This window comes from Platichthys flesus, chromosome 1 (genome assembly GCF_949316205.1).
Source record: "Platichthys flesus chromosome 1, fPlaFle2.1, whole genome shotgun sequence".
NCBI classification, from domain to species: Eukaryota; Metazoa; Chordata; class Actinopteri; order Pleuronectiformes; family Pleuronectidae; genus Platichthys; species Platichthys flesus.
In genome coordinates this window covers 19,375,654-19,389,935 of record NC_084945.1, presented here as the reverse complement: position 1 = coordinate 19,389,935, position 14,282 = coordinate 19,375,654, and positions in this window count along the sequence as shown.

Genomic DNA, 14,282 nt, shown 5'->3' with positions numbered 1-14,282 from the left:
ACCTCATTGTTCCTCTCTATGATTGGCTGTATATAATCTGTCAGGGTCATGTGCAAATGTCAGCTAGGCCACATTGTGTCCAGTTAAATAAGAGAATCAAACTACCAAGAACCAATAAGACCTGTCAAGTGGTGGCAGACGTCCATTCAACGCACTGTAGGCGTAGGCCCGGTCATTGATTGTCTTATTGTTGCTGATGTGACGTCAAGGGGAGCTTGAGGCGGACGCCCCCGACGTGTGTCAATGGTGTTTTGTGCAAGGGCCAGTCAAGACATGAATTCATATGCGTATTCTGCCTCTAAACACACGAGCACAGGAAGAGGAAAGTCTTTGAGAGGTGACAGGGGGATTATCAGTGCGGCGGACAGATTCTCCATGATGTCAGCCGTCGGACGGTTCTCATGTCGATGAGCTCAACTTCCTGTGGGAGGAGAAAGGGAACAGCTTCTGGATGCTCATGTCTGCATGATTCTTAAAAAAGATTTGTTTACTTTGTACTTTGCAGTTTGCATAGTTTCATAATCCCGGCATAGGCTACATGTGGGTTACTTAATTATGTTTTCTACCTTTGATAAGGACGTTTTCACCCCTGTTTTTATGCTTGTAACCAAGAGAACCAAGATTCTGCAAAGACTAAATGACTGATTTCCACGACACTTGAAGTAAGGATTTGGTAAGGGTCAGGGAAGACGCCATTACATTTTGGTGTGGTTCAAGATCAGGAGTCACTTTCTTTGACATTGCTACATTGCATTTTTGAATTTTCATTGATTTCTCAATATATAAATTGGATCTTGATGAAAAACAAGGTGACATATAAGGTAGAGTTGATATTTATTTGGTGCATCTCTAAATAAAAATCTAGGTCTAGTGAATTTAAAAATGGTTTCATAGAATGACTTATGGACCATGGTATGTATGTGCTCCATTGAGTTTCATTCTAAACCATGATTTCAAACACCACCAATAGTTGAACTTATAAAGGTTGGTGTATCAGGTTTATGTGCTACTTAAATCATTGTATTTCTTCTGAGCAACACAATAGTGTGACACACCTTGTTTGATATTTCTGCTCGTGCATTTTTTGAATTTCACAGGAAATCACGAGAGTTTAGACGTGTAAAGCAGTAAATTAGGACATTTGTCAGCGTCCTCTGTTAAAACCACACGTGTGCAAGAGGGAAGAAACTAATTGAAATAACCCCTGGCAAGACTGAATGTTTTGATTTGATGTGAATATACTTGCATTATTTTAAATGCAGTAAAAGTAAAATGAGAAGTGAAGGCCACCTACACATTTTTTTATCAGAAAAAACCTGCTCCTTGTCCGATTCTGAACCAGATGATGACATTTTGAAAGTAAAGTAACTAAGATATTTCATTTTTATCATGAGTGAGTAAATGCATTATGTTAGCTTCAAAAATTGATAAGCCATTATGGATGAGACACAATTAATTATTAATGCATTTTATATGCATCACTTCAACAACAGTGTTTATACTCACTGCTACATAAACATACAGAATAAAACAAGACTTTAAGCATGCAGGCTGAACATGAACTTGGACAAACTACTTAAAGTGACAAGTTTCCCGGGAATGCAAAGTGTTTTTTTCGGTTGCGTCAGTTTTTCCAGGAAGTGATTGATTCAGGAGCAGCCATCTAGGTCAGTAATTAAATTCAGATGCATTGTTGACGTATGATCGTCTTGTTCCGGTAAAATGATGCTGATTTAATCGTTGGGTCCATGTTATTGTCAAGGAAACTTGATTCTGTCGTATTTGTCTACACGTTTCCAGCCTTTGAACCTTGTATTTTTCCAAAACAGTGGAGGAGGGCGGTGTTACAGAAAGCTGGAACAAACAATCAGGACGTCGGTGTCCTGTTTCACATCAACAGTTGAGGAGACATGAATCATATAACATTGTTATTGTGCATATCCACTGTGCAACAGCCAGCCATCTGTTTCGTGCCTGTAGAATGTTTGGATATCTGATTTGTATAAGTACACATTTTTTGTAATTAGTACATTTTTCAGGTATCTGTACTTTAGTTGTTAATTTATTTCTGATGACTATTTACTCTTAGTCTCTAGATTTTAAATATCAGTACATTTTATTTCTCAAAAAGGCTTGTTATTCTAATGCAAATTTTCATTTCTAAGTATGTAAGGATTAAATATACAATATGTCTGACATATACTGTTTTTGACAATATTGCTATCATTACAATTGTCATTGCCTCTTTCTTCTTCTCTGTCTGACATTTTCTTTTGTTTAATAAATACTCTCCATACCTGTTAGACACACGTCTCATGAATGTTGTAGATATTATTATTTTGTTGATGAGCTCTATCACACTCGACATCTATTGCACCTCTGGAATGGGAACCTTCACAAGTGAATCTCTCTGAGGTTTCAATGTAGTTTTTGAGGTTTTTCCTCTCTCTAGTCGATGGATAAGTGCAGAGGGCCTGGCACCTTGTTCAGACCTATGAAACTGTGGGGGTCTCCCAACAACAACCAGAGACAAACCATTCAGGTTTCAACATGATTTATTTTAACCCGGAAAACAAAAATTGCCTTAAACTTGCCAGCACTTTCTGCAGGCTTCTTGGCTGCTCAACACTGTCCACGTGTCTCCTGTGTTCCTCTCATGTGTCCCTCCTCTGACAGCTCGGCTGCTGCCTTTTGAGCAGTAATCAGCTAACAGCCCTCAGCAGATGACTGCTCTGGTAGAGGTGGAGGTGCTCTGAGCCACCTCCATGGCCACACAGGCAAATTGTGATTTGTCACTATGGGCAATGCAAAAACGTTTGATTGACTGATTAATGGTACATTACAATTGACCTTTGTGCATGCTTTACAAGGTGGTAAGACATGGAGCTTTACCACCAGCGGCTGCCAAGAAAAACAATCAATGAACTCACAACAATTATATTAAATACATTACTTGCTATAAAGAGCAGTCACGACTCTAAAAGACAGACAGCTCTGTAGACGTCTGTCTCTGTGTTTAAAGATTTTTGACTTAAAGCTTTTTGAAAGCATCATCTCTGCCTTAAAGCTAAGGCTAAACAAACAGTTAAACAACACCAGGTCTGAGCCATGCAGCGCTGAGGGAACACAACCTCCTCATCACATTTGCATGAATATGTTACCTTAGGCGCTGAGGAGCTGAGCTTTCATGTCCATTACCTGAGAGATTAACCATATTTATTTATTCTTTCTTTACCTTTGGTATCAAGAAAAAGAAACAGGTTCATGTGCAGGGAAACAGAGTTTCACTGGTGTGTGAATCTGCACTATATACGCTGCCCCCACACCATATGCACAATACAAGACCAGAGCAGATGCAGCTTCTGCAACACAATAGGCTCTGACAACATGGAATTACAGCCTCTGCAGTTGATAAGTGCTTTTTTAATTGTGTGCTCCTGGGAAATGGCAATAGAGGGTGGGAAATATATTGAATAAAGGCATTTATTCTCATAAAAAGATTTAAAAAGTAGGCACAGCTTGCATCTGGATTCATGTGTGTCTCCTGAATCCTCTCCTGATCTTTGAATTCAAACATGCAGGGGAGGAAACTCAGCGGGGAGAGAAATACTGGATGCAAAATGATTCATGTAGAGACAGAGCATGCTGCATGTGATACATCAGTCTTTTGGACTCTGTGAAAACCACAACACCTCTGAGGAGCTTATATTATGCTGCACAGGGCTCTGTGTGTTCATGCATGTGGGCCGGCGCTGAGCTCAGCGAACAGCTGTGAAGCAGGCTGCAGGTGAAAGATGAGTCAAGTCCTATGGGGAGACATCAATCATTGATGCTATGACACATCTGAGAAGGAGGGCAGATAGAAACAGAAGGTAAGCCAGGAGAGAGCAGACAACAGTCACACTCTCAGCACCCAAAGTCGAGTTCTGACCGGGTTGAAAAGTGGAGGAGAAGTCGTCACTAGCAGTCCAGGCCCAGCCAAGCCCATTACAGTCAGCCCAGAGGGGGAAAGTAGGATGTGATGCAATGTGTGACAGGGGCTTTGAGTCATTTTCCAGAAACACTCGTCATTTCCTGTACTTTAGAATCATTCTATCGAATTATCCCCACTTACTGCCAATATTGTAATGTAGGTCCCTGGGTGCGTCATAGTGTTTTAGAATACATCACAAACTACACATGCTTTCCTCCTCAATTTAGCATGTGGGTGTGTACTATACTATACCTTATCTTACAAATGTCACAGCAGATTCATGTAACATGGTTAGTCTATCCCCTCCTTAGACATCATTTTGACTGAGGATTATAAAAAAGTAAAGCAAAGATGTACATTTTAAGAGACGGATCATAGAGATGGATGCTGTGTGTCCACTTCCTCCCAGTATCCAAACATTGAGCAACAATATCCTGGATAAGACCACCACCATCTTTCACATGTGGAGCCAGATACTTTCCAGCTGCCATCAGGGGATGGAGCTCCATTTGTGAGATCTCTCAGCCAATCACAAGTCAGTCTCAGCTGTCAAACCTGACTTTTCACCCCATTTTTTCAAAGCATCAAATAACTAAGCTCAGAAGCTGGTACCAGTCTTCTTTCTGTCTGGACAACTGTCGACACAAGGTCCTGACAGGATGGAGTTTTTTGCAGCCTGCACAAACACTATTATTGCCATTATCACAAATTATGAAATGTAATGTAAAACACCAGAAAAACGGTCACTTCGTAAAACACAACTGATCAGTTTCACGTCCAAACTTTGACTACTATGCACCTTGCGGTAGATATGGCTCCCTTATGTCTCATTATATGACGTGATAGTGAACAACATCTGCAGGAGCAATGCTGAAATTCACCACTGATTGAATATTATTTATGATAGATAGATAGATAGATAGATAGATAGATAGATAGATAGATAGATAGATAGATAGATAGATAGATAGATAGATAGATAGATAGATAGATAGATAGATAGATAGATAGATAGTTGTGTTAACAGTTCTGTGTTACTGCCTGATGTTTGATGCTTCTGTGCAATTCACTGGAAGTACATGTGCTTAAAAAAGACTTCTGTTAATATAAACCCATAGGTCAAACCCATTTTACTTGATGCTAGAGGGCTGACAACAAAACATATGTATGTAGACTTGATTTATGGCAAAGCATACACGGTGTGATTCATGGCAGAATTCCCAGTAGCTGAAATGAAGCACAAGGTGCATTTCAGCTGTGTTATACATTTCTAGCACAACGCCCACAAGGAAGAGAATCTTCTTTTTTTGTTTATCCAAGAGAAACCTGCAGTTAAATTGAACTTTTATTAATTTGCCTGCAAAATGCAAACAGTTTTTGTTAAAAGATGCCGTCACGGTGGAAATGTAGTTTCCCCAAGTTCATACAAAAAAGTGGTATCCCGGTCTAGATGGGAAACAGTTCTACAGCGGCGCTAATAAAATGAAATTTAAGCCACAGCATCTTTGACCTCACAAATTCTGATGTCAAAACCTCAACATCCCAGAGAAGAGAGAGAAGTGAAATGGCTTAATGCACCTTTGGGAGAAGGGGGGAGTTATAAGCTATGAATGCACACAATAAAGTCAGGGGGATGTGACCAACAAGGCCAGTGGGACTTTCTGCTTCTCTTTAAAGAACACAATAGGTCTTTCAGAGCTGAACAGACTCAGAGTTAACAGGATGTGCTGAAGCATCATCCAGGGCTCATCTCCTGACTCACTGGATGGTGGATAACTTCTGACTGGTGGGATTTAATTGATACATAAAAGCTTGTGTGAAACAGTCTCACAGGAATGTGACGCTGTGATGTGTGAGTCAGGAGCCAGTGTCAGGCCCTAATGACATATAATGAATGTGTGATGTTGCTGATGTCAAGTATGAAGGTTGAAGTCCTTATGGTTTGGTACAGTTATTCATTTGTAAAAAAAGGTCTTTCTAAAGATCCTTGTTTTTTCTTTTTACAGGCTGTAAAGATTTCATATTCAAGAGAGATCATTTGAGTTCTGTTTTCTAACTTTTCTTACTCAGATTTTAGGCATATGGTAAATGTGGTCTCCTGATGCTTCACTTGCCCTTTCCTTTCCACTACTTGTGAATAACTAAAGTGTAAACTGAAGTGTTTATTGGTAGTAAACAATTGGTGTTATGTAGGAAGATGGAAGAATAAAATGAGGCCAGAAATATATGTGTAAAAGGGGTGATACATTTTGATACAAAAATAAACAGAATACGTGGGAGAATAAGAAAGACTTAATTAGTGTTGCTAATGCCTGACAAATATTAAAAATACACCTACACATTAGTCACCCTGATGGAGGCCACTGTGCTTGAATGCGTGGGTGCATTTTCTTAAATCTTTGCCATGCAGCAGCCACACTTAAAAAGGATTTTACACTTTTCCATAGCAAGATTATCTTGGTTTCTTTTCTTTTCTTCCTTTTTGATTCAATATTGCTATAATGTAATTGAACATATTCAAATTAAAGGTTCGCCAAAATTGCAAAAAATATACTTTTGAAATAACTCCTGTAGTTTAACCATGCAAAAATGTCATTATCGTTTTAAACACAGAATCTAGAGTTGAGAAATGATGACTTAACATGACTTTAGCCACACATTGCCACAGTTACTCTAGGAAATGGCCACATCTTCATCATCAAATATTTTCATCAAAATGATTTGCTATAAAATTTCACTGTAATTGAATTAAAGTGCTAGTGTCTTCACCAGAGACTGTTTTCTGAAATTCTATAACTTTGTTTTTAACTTTAAAAGTTTAAAACTCATGAATCTAATCTTAAACAAACCCGCCTCAGCTTCAGACTGTAACATCCTCATCCCTTTTGTCGTGAGCCCTACGTGGGAAGGTGCTGTGAGGCCCAGTGTGAATTCAGAGCAGAGAAAGTTTTCAGTGAGTCAGGAGGATACAGGCTGGTGGACTTCCCCGAATCGAGTGTCGATACATCAAACGGAGGCAGCACCTGTGTTATAGCTGCTCACACCTCAGGGCTACAAAACACGCTCTCTTTTTTTTTCAAAGAAGCATCGAGAAACCCCAAACAGGTGCACAGCTTACATCCTCCCATCCATCAAATCACCAGGTTTGTATCAAAGCTCTGTGCCGGAGCCGGACAGACACAAACAATCTCAGGGAATTGTCTCTCTTCTCCCACATGAACAAAACCAAACAGAAGAACGTATCACCTACACTCAAGCTTTCACGCTGTTTGCATTCTTCACATTCTCAGCTGGAAAACACAAAACCTGAAAACTGTGGGTATTTTGCTGTGCCGTGAAAAATCTGAAAATACACACTGTGCATCATGTGGTCAACCTCACTCAGCTCATTCTTCTACTTCATTTATACATCTACAAGTAGTATTCATTTAGAATAATGACATCTGCCCAAAAGCTCATGTTGTGGCCACTGTCTGTTTGTTTGTCAGCAGGATTACTCAAAAAATACTCAAACGGTTTCTATGAAACTGAGTGGAAAGATGCGGTGTGGGTCAGAAAAGAACCCAACACATTTTAGTGTTGTTTAATTTACATTTCTGCCAAATTCCCATTGATTGATTCATGGAGCTGAAGGAACTGATATGTATGTGTGTGAAATTTGGGGCATTTTGATTGTTGGACCTAGGTGGATGTATGTGCTCTATCGAATACCATGTAACAGGGCTCATTATATTATTGTGACAGCCCAGTGTCACTATTGTTTACAGGTGATCTATTGAATGGTCACATTTGTGGTGCATCCTTTGTTCTATTTTATAGCTATGGTCGCCATGGTGACATGATATATCCTGATCACCAGTTTTTTCTTTTCTTTAAACTGCAAGAAAGAAAGACGACAAAGCGCAGTTCACATTTATTCCTCCACTTATTTCAACAAAGTCTCAAAACACTGCTTGCTCCAAAAAAGATTTTTCAGATTCAGTTTATTTTCCTATTAGTATACCCCCCCCCCCCCCCCGCCCGGTCTGTAAAAGCTATTGTGGTTGTTTTAATGGCCGCTATAGGCTCTGAAAGGAAAGCAAAAGTTTCATGAGAACAATGAAGTGTTCGCTGGACTCACTTACTTGCTGATTAAAAGTGCAGTTTCCCAGGAAACTTGATGGGTCGGTGCCACTTTCAACACAGTGTAATGAGGATATCCTTCACAGACGTGGACACATTTCCAACACGTTGATGGAAAAATCTGCATTAGATTTAATTCAGCACACTCTCAAGAAGCAGAGTAGCTGAGCGCGAGATATTTCATCTGGAATAAAGTGTGAGATCAAACTTCTGTTTTAATTTTCATCTTTTTTTCCTGCAATGGTAGAACTATACATATTACTATTCACGATCTGGATTCCAACTTCCTTCAAATACAAGAGGAGATTACAGGAAATTAAGCAGCATGTAACCCAATTTTATCACCGAGGACAGTCGTCTGTTTATTGTTGTTTACTTTCTTTGTATCATGTCAAAGTTGTTTAAAGTAACTGGAAAAATAATAAGGTAACACACTCATCACAGTGTTAAACGGGTCTAGCTGTTCCCACCCCTGGTAACTCGGAATTTTCATAACTTTCTATTTTTGGTATATAATTATTCCTCATATATATAGACCAAATCTGGAGATTCAAAACGGGGGGGGGGGGGGGGGGGGGGGGGGGTGGAGCCACGTGGCGAGGGCCCTACCAATCACAAATCAGTAACACCTGGCAATGATTTCACCTCATATTTATAGCATCAAATAACTAATCAAGACCATACCCACTGTGTTCTTAGACTTTTTAGTATGGTCCATATCTTCTAACGTGGAGGAGGCCCGCTGTATGACCTGTTCTGCTGCCAGCCAGCAAGTGGTGATCAGCCACATTGGCTTTACGTTTGGGGAACTGTCATGTCGTCCATGTTTATATATAGTCTATGGTTCTATCCAAACTGAGAGCATCTGTAAAGGAGAGGATGTCAAGCTGAGCACATTAAAGGTAGAACAGAAATAGTCCTGAGGAAAGTGGGACCAATCAGTGATTGGAGTATTGCCCCTTCAGCTTGTTCAGTGTCTATGTTCACTGAACAAAGTGCTCCAGCACTTTGAAGTTGGCTGGTGTTACGTCAGCAGTGCTGCTTAATTTCTTTTAAACCCTCAGAGGTTGATTCATGGTGGGAAACGCAGGCTGTTTTGTGAAGGTACACCTCATCAGACAGCAATAAGCGATGGCCCAGTTGTCCAGGCAGTCCCACCATGATGTTTGTCAGTATAATCCCTTCAGTTGTCCACTTGCAGAGTTTGCAGTATTTCTGGATGCACCCTTGAGAACTCCAAACAGGTGGACAGTTTTTCTGATCTGAGTCCTTTAAGCTTTTCCCTTTTTCAATGGACTCAAAGGCTCATTCTAGACATATTGTATTTGACAGTTCAAAAATGTGATTCATCTAACCTTATGCAACTACATTTTAAGGTTGGCTGGACATACGTACCTTGTTGCACTTGAGAAATCAAATCAAGTCCTGTATTCATCTTGTGATGGGGGGGGGGGGGGGTCGGACTGAAGAGGTCTCCCTTTTAACAACATAATTCATGCAGTGTTGAGCTACTTCTCTATCTCTGACTCTTGTTTCTCTTTATAAATAATGCAGTAACTGTGAGAGACTTGTATTTTGGTCAGTAGACCTCCATGACAGCTCCTGTTCTGCATGTGTCACGTCCATCGCCCAGCTGTTAATGAAGATGTCTCTTAAGTTCCCCATCTTGTCTGTCGGTGGACACTCTGTCTACATACTCTTGTAAATTCACAAACATACACCACCACCTATCCTGAAATAGGCACAAGAACTCGGGCCTGTGAGCTGTGGGTCAGGATGTCATGCAGCAGAGTGTCGTCCTGGTGTTAATTATTGGTCTCTCATCGGGGGGTGAGAACGGACACGGCTATATTAAACCCCTCACTGGAGTGGGATTCCTGAGACACCCTGACCCCACTGTGGCATTCCCCCTGTTGTCATAGCTCACATGCTTCTTCTGCAATCCTCAGGAATGTGTGTGCAAAAGTCAACATAGTAGTATTCTGTATATTATACTGTGGTATTATGGCATTTTGTAAGATGGTATACATTAAGACATGATATTAATAAACACTAACTAATACATCTATCAAGTTTGAAGCTAAATGGCTACATGGTTGTTCAGATAAAATAATGCTTCACAACAAGGGATATTTCTTTGAAAGAGGCTCTTACACAACAGCCTGTGTATTCCCCGGGGATTTGGTTAGAATTTGAACACGTGAACTGTAGTTGCCTCAACACGCCCTGCCTGTACATCTCTGGAAAACACTGAAAGCTCAGAGCGAGCTGTCAGAGGACGTATGAGGTAAGACTGTTACACCCTAATAAAAACATGCTGTCAAGTGAATGGGAAAACAGAGTATTACATTGCCTTGAATGAATAGCAAACATATGGCAGCTCAAGGTCAAGATCTACTGGTGTAGCTAACTGTGCATGCTGGTCTCTTTTATGTGTATGCCCCCTTTAAATTCATGCAGTGAAATATGACATAGTGTTTTTAACCTTATCAGCTCAGTACTAGACATAAAATATCGGTTTCATTTGAACTATTAGAATAACTTTTGTATAAATCATTATTGAGGGATAGCTGTGCTAGCATCACCGAGGGAGACAGGCAGGTTCTTTGAACAAAATGCTAACAGTAGCGTGCTGAAATGGCCCTAGCAACAATGCTAACATGCTGAAGTTTGGTAGGTATAATATATATTATAACGCTCAGCATACTAGAAACACTAAGGTAGTCTGAAGATGCTGGAAAGCTCATTAGCCGTTATTTGGTCATCAATGTCGACGTTTCACCTGATGATGGCGCTAGATGAAAGGGTATAACATTCACGAATGTGATTACAATTCATCCTAAGCAGGGAATGAATGTTGGCACTGAAATCCATTCTTTTCCAGTGTTTGTTGAGAGGTAATTCTAAACCACAAATGTCAACATCATGGAGGTGTGGAGGAACGTTAGGTTCATCCTCTGGGGTTCATGAACATGTTACAACCTTCAGTGCAGTCCGCCTTATAGTTGGTCGGATATTACTGGTTACTGACTGACATCCTCGTCCAGTGAACCATATTGCTCATGCATGGCCGTGAACCTTCTCGGACAATCTGATAAATATTAGTGTGTTTGGTCGCATGTTGGATGAAAATCAAGGGCTTGATTTGTTATTTAAATGAGGGAGAGAGTGGGCAGCTCTCTTTTGACTTCAAGTGGGTTTGCGGGCTCGAAGTCGTTGTCTCAAAGTTTTACTGTAATCAGGCTGGACTTGATAATAATGATAATATTTTAGATGTTGTGTAGGAAGACTGCCCAGATTCCTGTTGTCCTCCGTCAAAAACTCTGCCCTGCACTCACACTCAGTTACACAACTGTCTTACAGATGAGATCATCTTTGGCTCTATTATTTGTAGTTTTTGAAGAAAATTACAGTTGATCACAGGAACAGGTCTCAACTCGGTGAGGCCATAACACAGAGCACATGGTTTATTCTGCCTCTTTTTCTCTCAATACTTTCTCCTTAAGTGAATGTCTGTTTCATATTAATCATTGTGCAACATGTTTCTCGTCCTGAGAAACAAACTCAGCCATAAATTCTGAGCTCATCGTGCTGTTCCTGCTTCAGCCTGCATTAACTGTACCTACAGAGTGGACACCAATTTCTAAAGCTGAGTATTATGGATAAATGCACTTAAAAATAACAGGAGTCGGATTAAATGGCACATCAGCCAGAAATTACTCTGCTATTGTATCTTATATGATTGTTGTATATATGATATAGTGTATCTGAACAACACAGGTTGGCGGGGGGGGGAGAGAGAGAGAGAGAGAGAGAGAGACCGGTAAACAGTGAGCAATCTTAAGTGATGAAGCAGATGGTAATCACAGTCTAGACAGGCAGGGCAGAGAGGAGGCAGCAGGCGACGAGAGATACTCGGCCTTACTGTTAAATCAACCACCCACAGCAGTCACATTTTAAAGCCCTTTTCAAAGACTCCACTGTATATTTTCTGCACCGCAAGAAGCAGGCACTCGAATTATCATGGTAGCGCATCATGATGAACCAACAGCACCAGACTAGAATACTAATATGCTGGCATACAAAAACGGGGGAGTTTGGTTTAAAGCACTTCAACACATTTGCTGCATATTACCACACAAATTCTGCCTGTTATGCCTATAGCTTCTTTTTTTTTGCTGACATAAAGACAGATGCATATGCTGTGAAAAAGATGTGAGAGAACCTGAAGCAGAGTTTCCTATAAGCGCCCCTACAGTGTCCATCGTATACACTAGTACTTTTCTCTAAACAGGAGACATTTCCTTCTGTCAATATGTGCAGAGTCATGACTCTTTTACATGACAATCAATAAAAACTCATCTCAATCTGCTGATACAGTTTTAGATTTGACACTAATGACCTGCAAGCACATCAAATCACAATGAATTTGTATTGATTGGCCTACGAATAGTTCAGGGTATTGGAGAATGTTTATGTAAAAAGAACTGGATCAAATGCTGCAGAGACTGCAAGGCTTTATGGGTAGACTGACAGCACAGTCCAACTCGAGTGGAAGGCACTATTAGGACATACAGATAAATACCAGACAAATACTTTGTGACTACCTCCATGATAAATTATGATCCTTATTAATAAATGGAGTTCATCAGTGACCTTTCATTATGAAGGTATCAGTGTGTTTGTAGGTGGAGAACTCCACTGTATCAGCCTCTGCAATGAACCTCCCTGCCACACAGTCTAATGCTGTTACAGTGAGTCCATCTGCTTCAATCTACAAGTTCATAATAGGAACTAGGATTTAACAGCAATGAATTGACAAAGAACAAATACTCGAATGAGCCTTCAACGTATGGACTTTGAAAGGCCATGCTGAATGCTCACACATGTTAGGTGGAGTGCTGGCGCCCTCTAGGGTCAGAGATGTAAATATTTCTTAGAACGTATATACACTCAAACCCTCATGTTATGATACAAGAGACAGCTTTAAATGGAATTATGCACTTTTTATTCAGACTGAGGGAGCTAATGCCTTTTAAAACATCAAGAGATTAAGTGTTTTTCCCACTGACAGTAAAGTTTTTGCATCACATAAACTTCACCTATTTTGATTATTGTTTGAATGTTCGTAATGTTATAGAAATCCAGTTTTTTGCAGGAATAACCTAATATTTAAATAAAAGTGACACAATAATATGATCATCATGAGTTATAAAGACAGCAACTTATCAGCAGTTTGCTATTGAAGTTGTAGCTGTTCACCAGTAGATGTCAGGCTTAACACAATATTCAGGTATCGTTTTCATTATTATTATTTATCTCCTGTTAACATCTGCACCGTTGGTGTGATGTTCTCTCCTGTATACTTGCGTGCTGCTGGTCCAACACTCAGCACGTTCTCCCCACACTGGTTAGAGACTGAAAGCATAACGGTATTGCAGGGCTCTATGCATCACAGTCCGCACACTGGAAAGAGTGTCATTGTGAGGAAATCTGAATAAAGGTTTATAATGTAATTTGAGTTCAAAAGAAATTCATTTTAATGCCCTTTGTGGTTGTCATGAACCAGCTCCAATTCAAGGCAAATTCGAGGGAGACCGATATAAGGGAAATGTATTTAACTAAAAATAAATACCAAATCAAAAGCCAAACTAAAACCCCAACATGGCTGAGAGGAGAGACAGAACTGATCTCAATACCCAGCTCGTATTTCAATTGGGAGATTTGGATGCAGGTGTGGCTTCATTACTCTGCATTCAACTCTGGCTGTGTTCCAAATCACTCACTTATCACTATGTAGTCCAGTATATAGAAGTCCCTATAGGGTTTAATGAATGTGGATGAAAAAAGGAATGAAAAAGGCAAAAAAACACACATCACATTGGTCCAGTATGACACTTATAACAAAAAGTTTCAAAAATATTTTTTTGCTCAACATAATATAAGTTACATTTCATACAAATAAAGATGTATGGAAGTATCCCATGACTAACGCAAGTCCACACCTTCAGGTAAGATATAATATTCATACTAAAGGTTCAAGAACCAGTTGATAAAAAGAGGTGAGTACTAAGCGATATGGTCTTAAATGAAGGTGAGGGCTAAGACAGTGGACATTTTGATGGAATAAATCAAAGAGATGGACATCCTATTTTGGGGACACCAGTGAACCCCAGTAAATCATTAT